The sequence below is a fragment of the Martes martes genome (genome assembly GCF_963455335.1).
Source record: "Martes martes genome assembly, chromosome: 12".
NCBI lineage: Eukaryota > Metazoa > Chordata > Mammalia > Carnivora > Mustelidae > Martes > Martes martes.
The window spans coordinates 27406338-27426890 of record NC_137900.1 but is presented as its reverse complement, the minus strand read 5'-3'; the positions used below and the strand labels follow the sequence as shown (position 1 = coordinate 27426890).

Here is a 20553-nt window from a genome sequence, read left to right as displayed (position 1 = left end):
CATCTAGCACTACTTTTTTTAAAAGATTTATTTTTTTTAGAGAGAGAGAGAAGGGGGCAGAGGGGCAGATGGAGAGGAGAGAGAATCTTAAGCAGATTCGGCAGTGAGCATGGAGCCCGACGCAGGGCTCAGTCCCATCCCACAACCTTGAGATCATAACATGAGCCAAAACCAAGAGTCAGATGCTTAACCAACTGAGCCACCCAGGCACCCCACTCCTCACATCTTCTTTGTCCATCCATCTATGAATATGTCAAACTTTTCAATTTCCCACAGGGCAGCTATTAGGTATTTTGTTGAGTGCTATTGTTTGCTTGCCTCCTCAGAAGACTTCAGGTTGGTCGGGCACATGAGGTGCTCAATAAACTGATGGTTGTTGGATGATGTTGAATAGTTGTAACAGTCTTAGAACTTCAGAGGCCTGGGTATGTTTCAGAAACTTCATGATCGAGATTGTGCTTTTAATATTTATGGTTCAAGATGGAAATGGCTGTAGACTTTTGAGAGGGTCCATGGCTGTTCTAAAGCTTAGGGCTTATATAGTTTTGTCATAATGTTTGTTGCAATTTGGATGTTACTTTTTTTTTCTTTGAGAGGGAGAGTGGCGGGGAGAAGGGCGTAAGGAAAGGGAAAGAGATAGAGAATCTTAAGCAGGCACCATGCCCAGCACAGAATCTGACGCAGGGCTCCCCCTCAGAAACCAGACAGAGATCATGACCTGAGCCAAAATCAAGAGTCGGATGGAAGCAGGGAAACAAGCAAAAGAGGAGAAAGAGAGGGATGCCTGGGTGGCTCAGTTGGTTGGGTGGCTGCCTTCGGCTCAGGTCATGATCCCAGCGTCCTGGGATCGAGTCCCACATCGGGCTCCTTGCTCTGCAGGGAGCCTGCTTCTCCCTCTGCCACTCTGTCTGCCTGTGCTCTCTCTCTCTCTCTCTCTCTGACAAATAAATAAATAAAATCTTTTAAAAAAAAAAAAAAGAGAGAAAGAGAGAGCTGGGCTCCACTGTTCATCTTTGTCTGACTAGTCCAGAGTTTAAAAAGCAAACATTTATTGAATTCCAATAAGGGAGTGGCTAGACTGACTTGAGGAATTGGAGTTAAATGAATATTATTAGATGATCAGACTCTGATCTACATCACACAATCATTTATATTTAGTTTTATACATCGTAACAGGGTGTGTTGAGAAAACCATATAAAATAGTGGATAAAGGTGACAGACAGGGAGTGGCTCTGCTTCTTCTCTAGTTGTGTGGATTAATCTACCAGGTCTGTGTCCTGGCCATCAAACCACACTAATAATGCTTTGCTAAAGTGGAATTCAAATTCTATATACACATACAGTCACATTTATGTCTGTATCTTAATATATTGCAGGTTGATTCATTAAGGAAGATATTCTTTAAAGTTTTATGTATATTACATGTACTTAATTTCTGTAAAATGTTAAATATTCTTAGGTAATTAGGTGTTGTCAGATATGCTTTTCAGACTAGGTGATTTGGGGTGGCTCTTGTTTTAAAGTTACTTAAAATACCGTTATCTACCCTTTGGTACTCAAAGCCACGGGAATTATGGCATTTATAAAATGGCAGTCCCTTTCCCTTGTTTATCCTAGTCAAGATATCTCTCAAGGGCATACTGCGAGAAGCATGTGTGGTGCACCTCAGATTACCTTGTGAACTGCCTTCGCATCTGTTTAATTTTGTTTAAACATGATGATAAGAAAACACAACAAAAATTTCACAGCTCTCAATTTATTTCTCTATCTGGCTGTAATAATTTTACATTCTGTAGCAGCTAGTATAAACAGCAGCAGACATGATCTATGATCTTGGAAAAAAGTAAATGTTGAGTATTTATTAAGAATCTATTGTAGTGTCTTTATGTGCAGTCAAAAGAGAAGGGGGTGTATCAGTATTCAATCTCTCTGACACATTACTCAGGCTCTGATTAAAAAAACACTCTGCGTTCAGGGGCCAATTTAACATTACCATTTTCGTGACTATATGCAGGCACATTACGACAAAGCAAAAAATAAATCAGCATGCTATTTTTTTTTTTTTTCTCCGCAGCTCTAGGCATGTAATTTATTGAGGTTTGGCCATAAGGTGTAATTTCCCTGGGTTCTGAAAGCCCAGCTGTGGTAACTGCAGGTCTTCCAGCTTCTTCTTACGGACTCTCCTTGAGGTCAGGAAAAGGCTGAGCTTTACCACGGTCCCCAGGGACTGATTCCACGTGGAGGAATGAAGAACCGCTCCTCCAGTGCAGCTATCAGCCTCCGAAGAGGGGGGTGATCGATGGTGGTGGGGATGGGAGCCGGCTTAGTTCCGGGAAAAGGGGGGAGGCTCTTACTGGGACCGTACAGGAAGATGAATTGCAGAAAGTGGGAAGCCGCCCGCGAACCGATTCGGTTCGGTTGGACGCCCGCAGAAGGCAAAGGGCCCCCGGCGCGCGCAATCCCCGTCCTTTCGACCCCGGCCGCGCCTTGCCCGCCCTACAGCGCCAAACGCCGGCGCACGCGCCCTGCCCCCCTTCCTGCGCACGCTCCCTCTTTGCCCACGCGCGCTCCCTGAGTCCCATCCTTGCTCAGGCCCGCGCGTGCCCCTCCCTCCCACCAGCGCGTGCCCACACGGCCCGCGCGCACGCGCACTCTGCCCTCCCTCTGCCCGGCGCGCGCTAGCCCGCTGGCCCCGGGCGTGCGGTGGGCGGGGCGCCGCGCTGACGTTGCTCGGGATGCGGGCAGGTTCCGCCGCCGCCGCCGCCGCCGCCGCCTCAGCCTCCGCTGCCTCCGCCTCGCCTGCCACCAGGGTTTTTATGAAAACACCGGGCGGCGGGCGGCGAGGAGTCCGCCGTTCTTCCAGAGAGCAGCCGCGGGCGCTGCCGACGCCGAGCCGGGTGCTGCGGCTCTGCTCAGTCCCTGCCAGCGCCCCGTCCTGAGCCGGTGAGCGCCCCGCCACCGTCCGTGCGTCCGGGCCGGCAGCCTCTCGGCTGCGGCTTTCCCGCCCGCCGCCCTCTGCCGTCTCCCGGCCGTGGCAGAAGCGGGAAGGAGCGACCCCGGGCCCGCCGCAGTCTGCGTTCTGGGACCCCGCCGCCCCTCACCTGACAGGTTGTGTAACGCGTGTCTCTCGGGGGCAGTGGACCGGAGCTGGAGGGAAACCCCTGATGGCTTGGGGCTTTGGCTGGTTTTTGGAAAACGCCCCACCCCGCCCCCACCTGCGGACACTCGGTGGCCCCCGCCTCAATCCCTGGTGGAGGGTCGCCGACGCAGTTTTCGGGCAGAGGCAGCCCCGGTGCCCTGCCCTTTCTCTGGGGCCGGGAGCGCCGGTCGCCGCGTTGCAGCGCGGAGCAGAGCCGAGGGGTGGCGGGCCGGGGGCGGGCGCGCGCCCTGCCTCCCCACCCACCCTGGCACCCACCGTCTAGGTGCGCCTTGCTTTGCAGTGGGGTTGGTGTTGTGAGATTTCGGCGGTGGCTAGGTTTGCTTCCTTTCACGGGGTGGTTTGGCCTGAAGTGTGTTCTCTGTTTACAACTTGTCGCCTTTTGGGTTTGGTTTGAGTCTGAATCAGATCGCCTTAGATGACAGTGCAGAGTTTCCTTACAGCCTGCCTTCCTGAGTTGCGGGCTCTTGATTGCAAGTATTCAAGGACTTCTGCAACCCCCGCGCAAAGGCTTGTCTCTACTATTGTTGTTTTCCGCTTGTGCCGGTTAAGCCTCTTACTAGTACTAGTGCTAGTATTAGTACTAGTGCAATTTTGAATCGGTTGGTTTCCTGGGCATTTTCCCATTATACAATGGAGTTTTTATACACCTTAGTATAATCGATGTGAATGGTGATAATTTAAAGGCCATTTCTTGTTTTAACATGGCTTGCTCAATTCGGTGCTTGAAGGTCCAGCGCTGCTGATGACCTAATGTGTTGTAACACTTACCGGATTTTTTTTTTTTTTTTTTTGGCAATGTTAATTCCTTGTGGGTGTTTTGTTTTTCTTTAGGTGTTGAAAATTGTAGCAGTGTTTAATTATAATGCATGACAGTTTGCAGTGAGAAAGGACATGAACAGTCTTCTTGATCACTCATTTTCACTTTTATGTCCATGTTGTAATCTTTATGTAAATCGAGTTACATCACTTTCTTCAGTAACCTCTGAATTCTTCTTATAAATTGTCTTTTTTTCATGAGAAAACTAGAAAGTTATTTTTGTAATAGTGTAGTGGAATGTTTTCAGTTCAGTAAGCCGAAAAGTAGTAGTTTTTTAAGGCACTTTAAATGGTACCTATTTCAAAACATGTGCCGAATGCTAATCAAAACCAAACAAAACCTGGGAGATGTGTGTTTACTATAATTGCTGTCATTAGTCCTGTAATTGCTGTGAGATAGCCATGTCTTATCTACTGCTTATTTTCTCACTGTGATATGACTTCTTTAGTTTCCCATTCCACCTGGCTTGAGTTAGGTTCTGCAGTGAAGCTATAGATTCTTTTTTAATGACCTCAAAACTCTGCCTTCATTGCTTCTACACTTAGAACTGCAGTCTCACCCTGAACTTTGAAATGAAGGGGATAGACTTGTAGTTCCTCTGCAGAACATTTAAGTGTTTTAATGTAATTTAAGCTTTTGTAGAAGCAATTTTTATGAAGCTTTTCCCGTTGACTTGCATTGAGGCATTATTCTCTTTGAAACAGATTAGCTAGACTATTATATAATAATGGTTTTTATCTCCAACAGCAGAGGGAAAAGAGATCGAAGACTTTTGAAATTACCTAATTTGTATTAGATTCTACATTTTGGAGTTTTCACTAAATCTCCACAGTGTTAGCCTTCCAAAATGTACTCTTGCTTATGGTCCTTCGGTACCTGGAAGTTGAACAGTCTATCAGTAGTTATGGATGAAACTGTCAGAGGGCTCTCTGCAAGTTGGGAGCCTTCCTTAGGCGGTGGCTCTTAATGTGAATGACAGAAGTTGTTTGGAGTGAAGATGGACTTTTAAATTTTATCTGTTGTTCTGGGTTACTGTGCGTGTGTACTGTAGTGTAGTGCCTAGGAAGTTGGGCTTCATAGCCACCCTGGCTGGGTTTGAATCCTGGCTTTGCTTGAGGCAAGTTATTTATCCTCTTTGTGCTTCAGTTTTCTCAATTCCAAAAATGGAGTAATAATGGTTATGCCCTGAAGATCTTGAATAGTAAATGCACATAAAGTTCTTAGTGCACAGTGCCTGGCCTGTAGTAATCTTTCAGTAAATATTACGGCTACTGCTTTTCCTCACTCTTCCAAGGGATCTAGTAAGCTGAAGAAGGACTTTAGGTTGATGTAGAATAATTCCATGGTGACCCATTTGCTCCTTTGGGGCTAAATAAGAGCTTAGTCTCACTATCTTGCCTTGGAAGCATGTAATTTAGTTTTAAATAGAACAGCTAGACCCTGAGCTGGGTGCCCTGCGATGCTGCTGGAGAGGTGCTGAAGTATCCCTATTTGTCCCTTCTGACAGAACCTTGGATTGTCTCCCTCTTGATGGTGATGACTGCTATTTTAATCACCTGTTTTTGACTTTGTGATGGCATGTTTCTTTGACTGTGATGTGCTGCTATCAAAAATATTATCTATTAATAGGTATATATGAGTTTATCTGATCAAGATACTGCATGATGTTTCCAGGGCATACAAAATCACTTTCATCTATGCATTCTTTTGTTTTCTTCTTTATTGGTGTTAGAGAGTGAGGTTGGTTTTGATTTGACATTGTATTCCTTTTCAGCTTTCATGTAATTTTTCTAGGAAAGTTTTTTTTTTAAATTAATGATTTTATGTACTTAACTGTTCTTCTTTGTTTGCAGGGATCTGATATTAATACTCAGTTCTTTAAATAAGTTGTTTTCAAACTTTTGATTTCAGGACCCTTTTCCGTTCTTAAGAGTTACTGAGCACCCCAAAGAGCTTTTGTGGATTATGTCTATAGTTATTGTCTTATAATTAAAAAGATATGTGTAACTTTTATTAATTTACTTATATATGACAGTAATATGTTAATATAAACATTTTTATTGAAAAATAAGTATTTTCAAAATGAATAAGGCAGTGAGAAGAGTGGTTTTGTTTTACTTTTTTCTTCAGTGTCTAGTTTAATAGGAACATCTGGATTCTTCTGTCTACTCCTGCATTTAGTCTTTTGCAGTGTTTCTTGGTTTGAAATATATAGAAAGACAAATCCTGCCTTACATAGCTAATGGCTGGAAAAGAGAGGGAGACATTTTAATAGCCTTTTCAGATAATAATGGATTTTCTCATTTGGTACTACATCACAGCTCAACATGTGTTGGTTTTTTAGTTGTTTGCAGTGTGGAATCTGAGATCATGTCAATGGACTTTTTTCATAGTGTTACATTAAAATCGATTGGCCTGAACTTTGAATGGATCTTACATAACTATGCCTGAATTTGTAACATCATGCTGTGGTCCTTTTTAAGTATTGGCTCAGTTATGCAGATCTTCCAAATGTTGACACATTTCATATGTTATTAAAAAATCACATTTGTTAATATCACCACTTATCAGAAACAAATTATTGGGAAGCTGTCCAGGTCATGATATGATTGATGGTGAGTTTTCCAGAAATTTGATTTTTGCTTGAAAGTGCAAATTTTATCATTGGCAAGAAATATGACTGCCAGTTGTTTCCTAGAAGTGAAAAGCAGATTTTGTTCATCTCTGAGAGAACCTCTGCCAAAATACGTAAGTGTGAATAACCGTAGTCATTCTTTCAAGTAAAAATGGTGTTTCATGAAAAAAAGAAACCAGTGTAAGCCCTTAGTTCAGTCACACAAGTACTTTACCTTGAGACAGCCATCAACTATTGTAATTCAGTATGTGGCCAGAAATGCTTCATGTGTACTTACCATTTTGTCACATAGAATATTTAAAAAGATGTAAAGGTGTATATTCAAGGGCTGAGAATATAAAATTAATCTTTACTGTTTTTTTGGAAATATTTTATTTATTTGAGAGAGAGAGAAAGAGAGAGTGAGAGAGCGAGCACACACTCACAGGCAGGGGGCGGGGCAGAGAGAGAGAGAGAAGCAGACACCCCACCTAGTAGGGAGCCCATTATCAGGCTGGATCCCAGGATACTGGGATCATGATCTGAGCTGAAGGGTTGCTTAACCAACTGAGCCACCCAGGTGCCCCTTGAAAGACATTCGTAAGTGAAAAGGCTTTTTTTTTTTTTTTTAATAGCGACTGGTACTTGATGGTGAAAAATATAATGACTAATAGTGCAGTTTGTTGCCAGTACCATAAGTTGTTCCAAGATGCCAGAAATGTTATACATCATTGCTTTTGTACCATTAGTATAAATGTATACAGTTAAAAAGGTTAATGATATTTTAGTGTTACTATGAAAATAGTTTTGACCTTGCGGACCCCCTAAAAAAAGTATCAGGTCCCAAGGGGACCATGGACCACATTTTGAGGACTTCTGGTATAAATCAGCTGATTCCTACCAAACTTTGATAAGGAAGGGAAGTGGTGGTGACAATCACTAATCTGTTTTTGCTTCAGACTTTTGGTCCCCAGTAAAGTCTGTCTTAATTTTTTTTTAAAAGGCCCAATAGAGGTTATTCACAGAAAGTTCAGGGTACTTGAGATTTCTTTTGGTCAGGTGCTGATACGGGGGAACTATAGTATTAGTATTATATAGTATAGTGGAACTATAGTATTAGTAATCTGAAATTAGATTATCTAAAAACAAAAAGATTTGGGAGTACGTATCCACACAAATGTTCAAATCTAATATGGGGGGGTTGCATATTAGACAAATAGTGAAGGCACAGTGTGCAAAGCTCAACTGATACTGAGCTCTTAAGCTAAAATAAGCATTTTAGCTTCCCTTCTTAAGCTCTGTTCATTTCTTACCTAATTCATGGTGAGGATGAACCATCCTAGGGAGAGGTACCCAGCACTTGCTGTCTTTGCCTCACATCCTACCTTAGGGAGAAAATGATTTAAGATTACGAAGATTCTAAGGGTATAGGTAACATGGGGAATAAAAATAATAAGGTTTGTGAGGACTTATGACAGAATAACAGTAATAAAAATGTGAACACTGCCCACATAATGAGTTTAATGAATTGAAAAGGATACTACTTTTGATAAGAATTCTCCAGATTTATTAATTTGTTGTAGGCACAGTTTCTAGTTGGATGTAGATAGAAGTGATAATGGGTAATGCAAGACAGCAAACCTCCTTGATGAGCTTCTCTCCTATTTGCAAAGTAAGAGAATTTGACTCTCAGGTGATCTTTGAAGCTTCCTACAACTCTAGAAGTCTGGATTTTTTTCTTTGCCTGTTGAGAATGTCTTTTTCATTTGTTAATTCTGTTTTACCAATTTTAATTTGTGTTTTCATTTGAAACTTATTTTTCCCAATTCTTAACATATTGATTTATATTCATATTTTTGGTTCATATTTTGATTTTTAAAAATTTACTTTTAAAATTATGGCTGTATATATATAATATAAAAATTACCATTTAAAACATTTTAAGTGTTTAGTTTATTGGCATTAAGATGGTTGTGCAACCATCACACTGTCCATCTTCAGATCTTTTTGTCTTGCAGAACTGAAACTTTGTATCCATTAAACAATAACTCCTCATTTTCTTCTTCCTGTAGCCCCTGACAATCACCATTCTATTTTCTGTCTCTATGAATTTGACTGCTTTAAGTACATTTTATGAGTGGAATCATAGTATTTGCCCTTTTGTGACTGGTTGTTTCATTTAGCATTGTCTTCAAGATTCATCAGAATTTCTTTCTTTTTAGGGCTGAATAATGTTCCATTGTTTGTATATACCACATCATCTGTCATTGCGCCCTTGGGCTGTTTGAGTAACCTTTGGCCATTGTGACTAACACTGCTTTGTACATGGGTGTACAAATACTTCTTCAAGACCCTGCTTTCAGTTCTTTTGGGTACATTTTCAGAAGTGGAATTGCTGGGTCATATGGTAATTCTATTTTAAGTTCCTGTGTCACAACCCTACTGTTTTCATAGCAGCTGCACCATTTTACATTCATATCAACAGTGTATGAGGGTTCCAGTTTCTCCACATCCTTGTAAACATTTGTTTTCTGTGATTGGTCTTTCTCTTGGGCGGGGGCTGGGTGGGAGGTGGGGTGGTTTGTGCAGTCATTCTAATGGGTGTGAGATGGTAGGTATCACATTGTGGTTTTGATTTGCTTTCATGCTGCCGAATTTGGTTTGCTGCTATTTTGTACATCAGTGATCATAAAGGATATTGATCTGTAGTTTTCTTGTAATGTTTCTGTTCGGCTTTGGTATCAGGGCAGTGTTGGCCTCATAGAATTAGTTAGGGAGTATTCTCTTAAGTTATTTGGAAGAATTAGGATTGATGTTCTTTAAATGTTTTGTACAGTTTACCAGTAAAACAATCAAATCTGGGGCTTTTTTTGGGGGGAAGTTTTTGATTACTCATCCAGTCTCCTTAATAGTTATGAATTTATTCATATTTTCTGTTTCTTTTTGTTCAGTTTTGGTAAGTTTTGTGTTTATAGGAATTTGTCAATTTCATTTAGATTCTCAGTCTCTTGGTGCACAATTTTTCATACTATTCACTTAAAATCCTTTATATTTCTGTAGAATCAGAAGCAGTGTCTTCACATGCTTTCCTGATTTTAATAATTTGAGTCTTTTGTTTTTTCTTACATTTAATAAAGGTTTGTTAATTTCATTAATCTTTTTAAAGAACCAATTTTTCTATTTGATTATTTTCTCTGTTTTTCTGTTCTTTATTTTATTTATCTCTGCTCTAATCATTATTTTCTTCATTCTGCTAGCTTTGTGTCCTGCTTTTTCTAGTTCCTTAATTTGTAAAGTTAGGTTGTTCATTTGAGATCTTTATTTATTTTTTGAATTTATTTGAGATAGAGTGAGAGTGAGAGCAAGGGTGGGAATGAGCAGGGGAGAGGAAGAGGGAGCCTGATGCCTGGCTCCATCCCATGATCCTGGGATCAAGACCTGAGCCTAAGGCTGATGCTTAACTGACTGAGCCATCCAGGTGCACCCCCACCCTTTTAAAAAATTTACTTTTTTTTTTTTTTTAATGTAAGTGTTTATAGTTGTAAACTAACTTCCTAGCACCGCTTTCTCTGCATCCCATAAATTTTGGTATGTTTTGTTTTCATTTGTCTCATTTGCCTTGATCTTTTCTTTGACCTGTTGTTAAGGAGTGTGTTTAATTTCCATAAATTTGTGAATTTTCCAGTTTTCTTTTTCTTATTTATTTCTAACTTCATTCTGTTGTGGTTGGAGAAGATACTTTGTATAATACCTATCTTTTAGAATCTGTTGAGACCTAATTTGTGGCCTTAAAGATGATCTATCCTGGAGAATGTCCCATGTGCATTTGAGAAGAACATACATATTCTGTTGTTTGGTAGCGTTTTATATATGTCTGTTAACGCTAGTTGGTTTATAGTGTTGTTCAAGTCCTCTATTTCCTTATTTGTCTTATGTCTGGTTGTTCTATCCATTACTGACAGTGGGTATTGAAGTCCCCAACAATTACTGTAAAACTATTTTTCCCTTTAATTTTGTCAATTTTGCTTATTGTATTTTGGTGGTCTGTTATTAGGTATGTGAATATTTGTAATTGTTATATCTTCTTGCTCTCTTGAACCATTTATTAATATTTAGTGCCCTCCTTTGTCTCTTGTAATCTTTTAAAATTTAAAGTTATTTTGTTTGATGTTAGTATAGCTACCCCTTATTGCTTTTGGTTACTATTTGCATGGAATATCTTTTTCTGTCTCTTGACTTTCAACCTATTTGTGCCTTTATATCTAAATGAGTTTCTTGTAGAGAACAAATTTTTTGGATTGTATTTTTAAATCCATTTGCCATTCTCTGCCTTTTCATTGGAGGTTTTAATCCATTTACATTTACAGTGATTACTGGTAAGGAGGATCTTTTGTCATTTTGCTATTTTTTATATGCCTTATGACTTTTTGAGTCCCTTATATCATGTATATATATATATTTTAAAGATTTTATTTATTTATTTGACAAACAGAGATCACAAGTAGGCAGAGAGGCAGGCAGAGAGAGAGGAGGGAGCAGGCTCCCTGTTGAGCAGAGAGCCCGATGCGGGACTCGATCCCAAGACCCTGGGATCATGACCTGAGCCGAAAGCAGAGGCTTTAACCCACTGAGCCACCCAGGTTCCCTATATCATGTATATTTTGATTTTTGTTGGAGCTGACTTTGGTTGTGATACTTAAAAAACAAACCATTTTAATGAATCAGTCATAGGTTAGGGACAAGGAAAATGTGTGTTTCAAGGCAAGAATTTTAATTTCAGATATCACCTATTTGATATTTGATATTTGACTTAAGAAATTTGGCATTTGTTTAAGTCTAAAAATAGTTGGAATCTGAGCTGAGGGAAGCATCATATTAAATAAATTATTACTGTTAGTTAGATTGAAGTGTGGTGCGACTCCTCTCCCCCAACAGTAAAACCTTATTATTTGTAGTATAATTAAAACATCACATAGCAAATTAGACCTTCCGTAAGTGCTGAAACATCTTTGGGGCATAGTGTGTGAACTATCCAAACTTGTGTTTTTAATGAGGATGCCTGATGAAGAAAGGTAAAAGGTATAAATAACTTTTACAGGTTTACTCTTACCCACAGTTTTTTGGTAAAATTAATGATAATGTAGGTGAAATAAAGTAGCCTGTTTGCAGATTGGGTTAAAACATTCATAAACTACAGTTGACCCATAGCACGGGTTTGAACTGTGTGAGTCTACTTATCTGCAGATTTTTTTGATTAATACAGTACTGTAAACATATTTTCTTTTCCGTATGATTTTATTAATTTTTAGCTTATTGTATTGTAAGAATCCAATATATAATATATTGAATGCAAAATGTGTATTACTTTATCATGACAATACAGTATATAATACATATAACACAAAATATGTGTTAATTGTTTACATTATTGTTAAGATTTCTGATCAATAGTAGGCTGCTAATAGTTAAATTTGGGAGGAGTCAAAAATTTTATGTGGATTTTTGAGTGCCTCGGGTCTGTGTTTGCCCCAATCCTGTGTTGTGAATGATACGTGAATAAGGTAACTGGATGAAAATGTATACCTCAGTAATAGTAATTTAGAGTAAGATAATGCTTATGGATATAAAGATTAGTAGTATATATATAATTCTAGTTCAAGCCATCTTTAAATATATAAAAGTCAACTCATATAAATTCTTTCCTCCACTTAGGGAAATGTCTACTGTAAATTTTTATGTATAGCACAGAAGGGTTTTTTTTTTATTTGTTTTTTAAGATTTTATTAATTTGACAGAGAGAGACAGCAAGAGAGGGAATACAAGCAAGGGGAGTGGGAGTGGGAGAAGCAGGTTTCCCCGCGGAGCAGGGAGCCTGACGTGGGGCTCTAACCCAGGAACCCCGGGATCATGACCTGAGCCAAAGGCAGACTGCATAAGGACTGTGCCACCCAGGCGCCAGTGTTTTGTTTTTGTTTTAGTTTTTGTTTTAGTTTTAGTCTCTGCTGGATGAATAACTTAGAATACATTTCCTAAAGACCCAGGTGGGTCAATAATTTTGCTTTAGTGTAAAAGGATATTATATTTTGTTATGGGAATCAGGTGCTGAACTACAGAGGGTGTAAACCCCTGACCCTAATTTAAGGATGGGTTGAATTAGAAGGTTCTAGCAGAGACTAAGTTCTTGTTTTTGTTTTCTTGTTAACAGTTTTATTGAGCTAGAACTCACATACTGTCAGTTTTCACTTTATAATATGCAGTTCACTGCCCTTTAGTACATTCACAGAGTTGTGCAACTGATGTAGTTTTTGGAATGTTGGTGTTGGTGGGGTCTGGAGTTGATGTCCAAGAAAGAATTCTTGACATGTGTCTTTGGTGCAAAATGGTGGTTTTATTAAAGGTCGGGGACAAGACCCATGGGCCGAATGAACTGCTGCTGCTACCTGCTTTGGCTCCCTGCTGTGGCTCCCTGATGCCCTGGGGGATTGGGAGGAGCAGCTGATTATACACCTTGGGGTTGGGGGGGAGTAAAGATGAGGGAAGTTCCAAAATGACTTTCCTACACTAAAGAGGACTCACAGGATCCTGGAGGAATCTTATACTCTGCCTATCCCAGGTATTTTTCAGTGGGCTGCAGGTTATAATTATAGTTATAATTTTATTTACATTTCTTTCTACCTTTGTTTCCCACATCACAACTATAACCACAGTGAATTTTAGGACATTTTTATTACCCCCAAAAGAAACTCCACATCCTTTTAGTATGTCCCCTCCTCCATCCCATTCTTTTCTAGTCCTAGGTAACCATTAATCTAATTTCTTTCTCTATAGATTTACCTGTTATGGGTATTTCATATAAATGGTATTTTATACCATTTTATAAAGTGGAGTCATATAATGATGTGGTCTTTCATGATTGGCTTCTTTTACTTAGCATAATATTTTCAAAGTTTATTCATGTAGCACATATCAGTGCTTTGTTTCTTTTTATCACTGAATAATATTGTATTGTATGGCTATACCACATTTTATCTATCCATTCATTGGTTGGTGGATATTTGGGTTATTCCCACTTTTTGGTTATGAATAATGCTGCTGTGAACATTTGTGTACAAATATTTGTGTGGATAGAAGTTTTCATTTCTTTGGGTATATACTTAGAAATGGAATAGCTGAGTCACATGGTCACTTTATGTTTAACCTTTTGAGGAACTGCTGGATTGTTTTCAAAGCAGCTGTACCATTTTACGTTGCCATCAGCAATATACGAGGTTTCTAGTTTCTCACATTCTTGCTAAAGCTTGTTATTGTCTGTACTTTTTTATTATAGCCATTCTAGTGGGTGTGGAGTGGTATCTCATTGCGGGTTAAGTTTTTAAATAGTGATTAAGCATTACAGGAGTGATAATACTCTAAGATGGAGTTAATATTACAATTAAAATATTTAATAGGCTGACCTAGGAAGATAATCATCAGAAGCCATTCTTAATCCTGGCTATGCATAATTAGTATCACTTAATAATTAAAAAAATGATGTCATAGATTTATCTAACCTCTGAAGGTATTGTATGATTTTTTTTTCCCACGAAATTCTTTATTGAAAAAGAAAATTGAAGTCTGAGTTGCGGAGAACAGAATTCACTCTAGTTACCTTAAGCAGAGAGGGTTTATTTATTTTAGGATACTAAATAATTTAAAGAGTTGTTGGGATGTACCAGTCTGGGTCCGGTCAGGAAATAGAAACCACATGGTAATTTAACAGGGAAAAATTAATGCAAAAATATTTTGGCTATAACAGGGATTAGATAATTGAAGGCTTTATCACCAAGAAATAAAGATAGCTCTAAATAGAGGAATAGCTGTTATGGAGACCAGTTATTACCCCTGGGGCTGAGATAGAGTGGGCCCCTCCCTCCCCTGAAGACTTGTTGGAAAGGGCAAGGTCAGGTTAGAAGGGGCAAGGTCAAGGCAAGTAGGTGTGGTGTGACCCTAGTGGAATTTGCTGAGGGTTTGCCCTCTAGGGTACCAGGGAAGGCTGTTTATAGGGAGATGTCTCACCAGAGGCACCCTGCTACAGAACAGCTTGGACTCCTGTTGGAGAAGCTGCATGTGCTGCAGGAGCCCGGTGCTCTAGAAGCCGTCCTTGTTGCAGGGATGGGTCCCATAGAGGCCTTGCCTGCTGCAGTCCAGTGAACACCATGAAGCCAGGAAGCAAAATCCTTTTCTTCTGCAGTGTCTTTCCAATGCCCTCTTGATAAAGCTTAATACCTTGCCAGCTGGCTAGGAAAATATTTTAAGGGCACAAATCCATTTTCACAGAGCAGGCAAAACGGGTGAATTTGGAGATGAGGGGCAATACATCAATATCTGGCACAGGTTTTAAGTGGTTTACAGAATTGTTTGGAGCTTTATAGAAAAAGAGATTCTAGGTTGCGCTATAAGCAACAACTCCCAAATCCCCTACATAAAACTGAGAAACCAAGGGAGACACTGTCTCTTTTATGATTAAGAGACTTCCTGTCTGTGAAATTGCTTCTAGATCTTCATGGCTAGAACTACACTGATGTTTTAAAATTAGGAAGCTGTTGCCTCCACATCTGGGGATGCTTGCTGCTCTCGGCATCTGACCCAGCTTCTCTCAAAATGTCTCCTGTTCACGAAATTCTCTGCAAGCTCAACTTAGAGGGTGATCCCTCCATACCCCCACGTGCATATGGGTTGGTCAAAGTGTACACCAAATTTGATAGTGAGTGTGATGTTCTGAACACTAAAATAGTCATTAAGACCGAAAGTGTGCTGCAGTCACTATTGCCAACATTTTGACCAACTGCAGCAATGAGCAGAGACAGGAATTAGAACTAAGAATAGGTACGGTTACAGGTCAGGCCATGCCAGCCTTAAGTACCAGGTTGGTGACCAAGGTGCCCGTATGTACTTCACGAAATACACTTTTTGTTTTTTTTGTGATACATGAGGACTTCTAAAGTGCAGGATCCAGAGCAGAGGCCCCTCTTGCTCAGGTCTAAGGTACTGCCCTTGTGTTGTTTGCTGTCCTTTGCTACAAACAGCATTATGATAAACATTCTCATTTCTGTCTCCTCAAGGATCTGTGAAGAGATACATACTCAGGAGTCAAATTGTTGGGATATAAACTGTAACACTTTAAATTCCACTTAATATTGATGGCCCTCTACAACATATACGAATTTACACTCCCTGCTGATACAACATTTTCTGTTATTCCATGCAAATATATGATTTTCAAAAACAAAATGATACTGTCCTCTACCTGTTTCACAGTTTGAACTTCTCATTTGTCTAGTTTGATATTGATCCATTGGCTGGATCTTTTAGGCAAGATTGTCTAACCGGTAACCACTCGGTTATACCAGCATCTGAGCCTGTTTCTGCATCCTTCATTCAGTTAATGTATTTGTTTATCTAGAGCACAGACTTTAGCAAACTACTGAGAACTGTTCCAGGGATTGGGGGACCCAAAGACAAATGAAGCTTATTTAATCCCCTACACTCAAGGACCTTGGAGTCTGAAAGATAAAATAAGAAAACTATTCCAAGACCTTGTAGAAGTCAAGATTTACTGTCATTTTCACTTGTTCTTTTACAAATTAATTAATTCTGTAAAAAGAAAGAAAGTTAGGTTAATCTGAGAATACATGTTCCAAACTCTCACTTCTAATAATGCGTTTACTTGGTAAGAGCACATAAATGATACTTTGAATAATCCTTTCCTGAATCCTTACGACATGCTGGAGAGCATCAAAAAGGAGGGCAAAGGAGACCTGGAAAGTGCTTTCCTGAACCTGTTCCAGTGCATTCAGAGCAAGCCCTTAAATTTTGTTGACCAACTGTATGATTCCAAGAAGGGCAGGGGGACTCGTGATAAAGTCCTGATTAAATCTTAAAAAAAATTTTTTTAAAGTTATCTCTGCACCCAATGTGGGGCTCAAACTCCTGACCCCGAGATCAGGAGTCACATGCTCTACTGACTGAGCCAGCCAGGTGCCCCGATAAAGTCCTGATTAGAGTCCTGGTATCTCTCACAGTGAAGTGGATGTGTTGAAAATTAGCTCTGAGTTCAAGAGAAAGTATGACAAGTTCTTGTACTACTGTACCTAAGGCAGCTGCCTGCAGGCTGTACCTGTGTGGTGGGGATGACTGAGGCCCATGATGGCATGAGCATCCAGAGGTGGTGCTCCTTTGTTCCAGAAAATAGCTTGTGACCAACGGTCCCCTGTGCCCATCCCTTCGAGGATGATGTTGTTAGCATTGCCCCCTCCTTATGTTCATTTCAGTTGCCTGAGCATGGCCTGCCTCTCGTGTCTAGTGTCTCCTATCAGCCAAAGAAATGAACATACCAGGGAGTTGAAAGTGAAATCTTAATGTGAAACACTTTGCCTTTTGTGTCCCGCATCATAAACAGTTGAAGAAACTGAATTTTTTCTTTATTGAAAAAATAATAGGGGCGCCTGGGTGGCTCAGTGGGTTAAGCCACTCCCTTCAGCTCGGGTCAAGATCCCAGGGTCCTGGGATCGAGCCCCTGAATTGTGCTCTCTGCTCAGCGGGGAGCCTGCTTCACCCTCTCTCTCTGCCTGCCTCTCTGCCTACTTGTGATCTCTGTCTGTCAAATAAATAAATAAAATCTTTAAAAAAAAAAATAAAATCAGGAAACTGTGCTGGTCAGGAGGTCATGGTGATCAGGATTATCCTTCTGTACTTACTAGCTGTAGATCCACAGTGGACCAGTACCTGTTGTGGTCTGCACCAGCCCTGCGTATTGGCCTTTCTCTTTCTTTATACCCTGTAGGATCTGTGAAATAATTTCCAGGTCTCAGGGAATTCCTCCATAAAAATTAGAACATTTACAGCTGTGATATTAGTGTGAAGGGAAAGTTTAGATATAATAATTGTTTTTTGATCACCTATTCATTGGTGAACGAGGGATCTTCTCTCTTAAATAGTGTGACATAGCTGCTCCCTGACGTTGCCCAGATGATATTAACAACAGTTCATTAGTCATATATTCACAGCAGGGGAGTGGAGGATACCACATGTCTCATGGGGGTTGCACTTGGGAATAGAGTGAACCAGTCACAGAGGCCTTGGCAGGCTTTGTAATAACAAAAGGATGAGGTAAGAAGGACTGTTGCCCTCATGGGAGGATATGATTAGTTTGAGTAGTTCTCAGGCCTGACAGCTTGAGGACTGTGTGGAGTGCAGCTGGTTCAGCTGATGGTGGACTAGCTGGGTGAAGTCTTTTGTGCTAGATGGGAATACATATGCCTTTGGGGCACTGTGAGGCTCAAAGCTGGTGGGACAGCATTTGAAATTTTAGGTCTATGTGATAGTACTCCAGTAATGATTGTTAATGCCCTTTTGAAAGAGAATATTTTCCTGTGCATTTGTTTATTTTGGCCATTTGATTAGTCTACTCTTTCATGTGAATCTCTATCCCCATAAAGGATATAGGCTCTAATGTGAGTTAGTAATGCAGGTAGGAGAAGCAGGTTTTCCATTTCTGAAATTTCCCACTTTATTTATTTATTTTTTAAAATTTTTTTAAAGAATCTATTTATTTATTTGACAGAGAGAGATCACAAGTAGGCAGAGAGGCAGGCAGAGAGAGAGAGTGGAGGAAGCAGGCTCCCTGCCGAGCAGAGAGCCAGATGTGGGACTCGATCCCAGGACCCTGAGATCATGACCTGAGCCGAAGGCAGAAGCTCAACCCACTGAGCCACCCAGGTGCCCTCCCACTTTATTTTTTTATTTTATGTAAGTAGGTCTAGGAGTCTTATCACAGACTTTTACTACACTAGATATTAATAAATTATGGCTTGGATATATGATATATATAAGAGTAGTTTTATTTTTCTTTATTTGAAGCACACACAAAAAACTTTAATGAACCTTACATGAGAAGCAGGTAGGTGGTCAAACTTACCTTACCATTCTGGGAACTAATGTTTTTCCTTTTCATGATTTTTAAAACCTCATATGGTGAAGATAATGATTTTTTTTTTAAAGGGGTGAAATTTATGGCCTAGTGCTATATACTTTATTTATTTATTTATAAAGATTTTACTTATTTGACAGATAGAGAATACAAGCAGGGGGAGTGGGGGAGGGAGAAGCAGGCTCCCCGCCGAGCAGGGGGCCGATGCAGGGCTCAATCCCAGGACCCTGGGATCACGATCTGATCTGAAGGCAGATGCTTACCACTGAGCCACCTAGGCGCCCCAGTAAATTTTTATTAAATAACTGACTTCAGCGAAAATGGGATTCATTTTTTTTTAAAGATAGGCTTGGGGTACCTGGGTGACTCAGTCGGTTAAGCATCTGCCTTCGGCTCAGATAGTGAGGTCCTGGGATTGAACCCCGTGCCAGGCTCCTTGTTCAACAGAGAGTCTGCTTCTCCCTCTCTCTCTGCCTCTCCCCGCTGCTCATGCTCTCTCTCTCTCAAATAAATGAATAAAATCTTAAAAAAATAAAGATAGGCTTGATGGGCTTAATTTAAATAAATAATGTAAGCTAATTTTTATAATTTTTCTATTGTGGTAAAACATACCTAACATTGGAGCACCTGGGTGGCTCAGTTGGTTAAGCATCTGTCTTAGGCTCCAGTCATGATCCCAGAGTGCTGGGATAGAGCCCCGTAGTGGGCTCTGCTCCTCAGGGAGCCTGCTTCTCCCTCTCCCTCTGCCCGCCTGCCACTCCTCCTGCTTGTGCTCTTTCTCTCTGTGTCAAATAAATAAATAAAATCTTTAAAAACAACAACAACAAAAATATACCTAACTTAAAATTTGCCATTTTAATCATTTTTACAACCTCTGATTCAGTGGCATTAATTTTAATTACATTCATAAAGTTGTGCAGCCATCACCACTATTTCCAAAATTTTTTGTCAGTGCAAACTTACATTCTGTAATTATTGATATACTGTGACTCCCTATTTCCTCTTGCCTTCAGCCCTTGGTAAACTTCTAATATACCTAGAATTTGCCTATTCTAGATATTTCATATAGGTGGAAACATGTATTTGATGTTTTGTTTCTGGCTTATTTCACTATGACATAATGTTTTCAAGGTTCATATTATAGTGTATGTCAGAACTTCATTCCTTTTTATGGCCAAATGACATTCCTTTGTATGTATATACCACATTTTATGTGTTCATCTGTTAGTGGACACTTAAATTGTTTTTTGCCTTTGGCTATTGTGAATAATGCTTCTACCAACACTAATGTGCAATTATCTGTTCAAGTCCCTGTTTTCAGTTCTTTTGGGTATATACTTAGGAGTAGAATTCCTGGGTGTTCTATATTTAGATTTCTGAGGGAACTGCCAAACTGTTTTTTACAGTGGTTACACCGTTTTATGTTCCCACCAGCAACAAGTGAGGGTTTTAGTTTATGTACATTTTCAACACTTATTTACCATTTTTAAAATTATAGACATGTTAGTTGGTATGAAGTAATAAATGTGATTTTGCTTTGCATTTCTTTAATGACTGTAATGATGTTGGGCATTTTTTCATGTGCTTTATAGGTCATTTGGATATTTTCTTTGGAGAAATGTCTATTCAAGTCCTTTGCTCATTTTTAAAAAAGATTTTATTTATTTATTTGATAGAGAGAGCGAGGGAGCACAGGCAAGGGGAGCAGGAGAGGGAGAAGTAGGCTCTCCGCCAAGCAGGGAGCCCAATGCGGGACTCGATCCCAGGACCCTGGGATCATGACCTGAGCCGATGGCAGATGCTTAACCAACTGAGCCACCCAGATATCTCATATATGGCTGATTTCTAACACAATCATTAGTTGCTGTGAATGCTGCCATTGCTTGGTGCGCAAAAGTGAGAAAGAAATTTTCACTCCAGTGGTGAGCTCTCAAAGAATTCTAGCCACAGAGGCACCTGGGTGGCTCAGAGGGTTGGGCCTCTGCCTTCAGCT

The 20553-nt window shown here is 40.1% G+C and overlaps 1 protein-coding gene across 5 annotated transcripts in view; it reads left to right on the top strand.

Annotated features, from left to right (window-relative positions):
• The first annotated feature begins 2754 nt into the window (after window positions 1–2754).
• The window catches only part of AGTPBP1 (ATP/GTP binding carboxypeptidase 1), a 153034-nt gene continuing 135235 nt past the window's right edge, over window positions 2755–20553 (top strand). For 3 of the 5 annotated variants that reach the window (XR_013967697.1, XM_080819315.1, XM_080819317.1), the window contains exon 1: window positions 2755–2944. The gene's annotated coding sequence lies outside the window, so the exon portion shown is untranslated. Of the gene's footprint in view, window positions 3110–20553 lie in introns of all 5 variants that reach the window. The other 2 variants (XM_080819316.1, XM_080819318.1) reach the window with 2 other exon arrangements.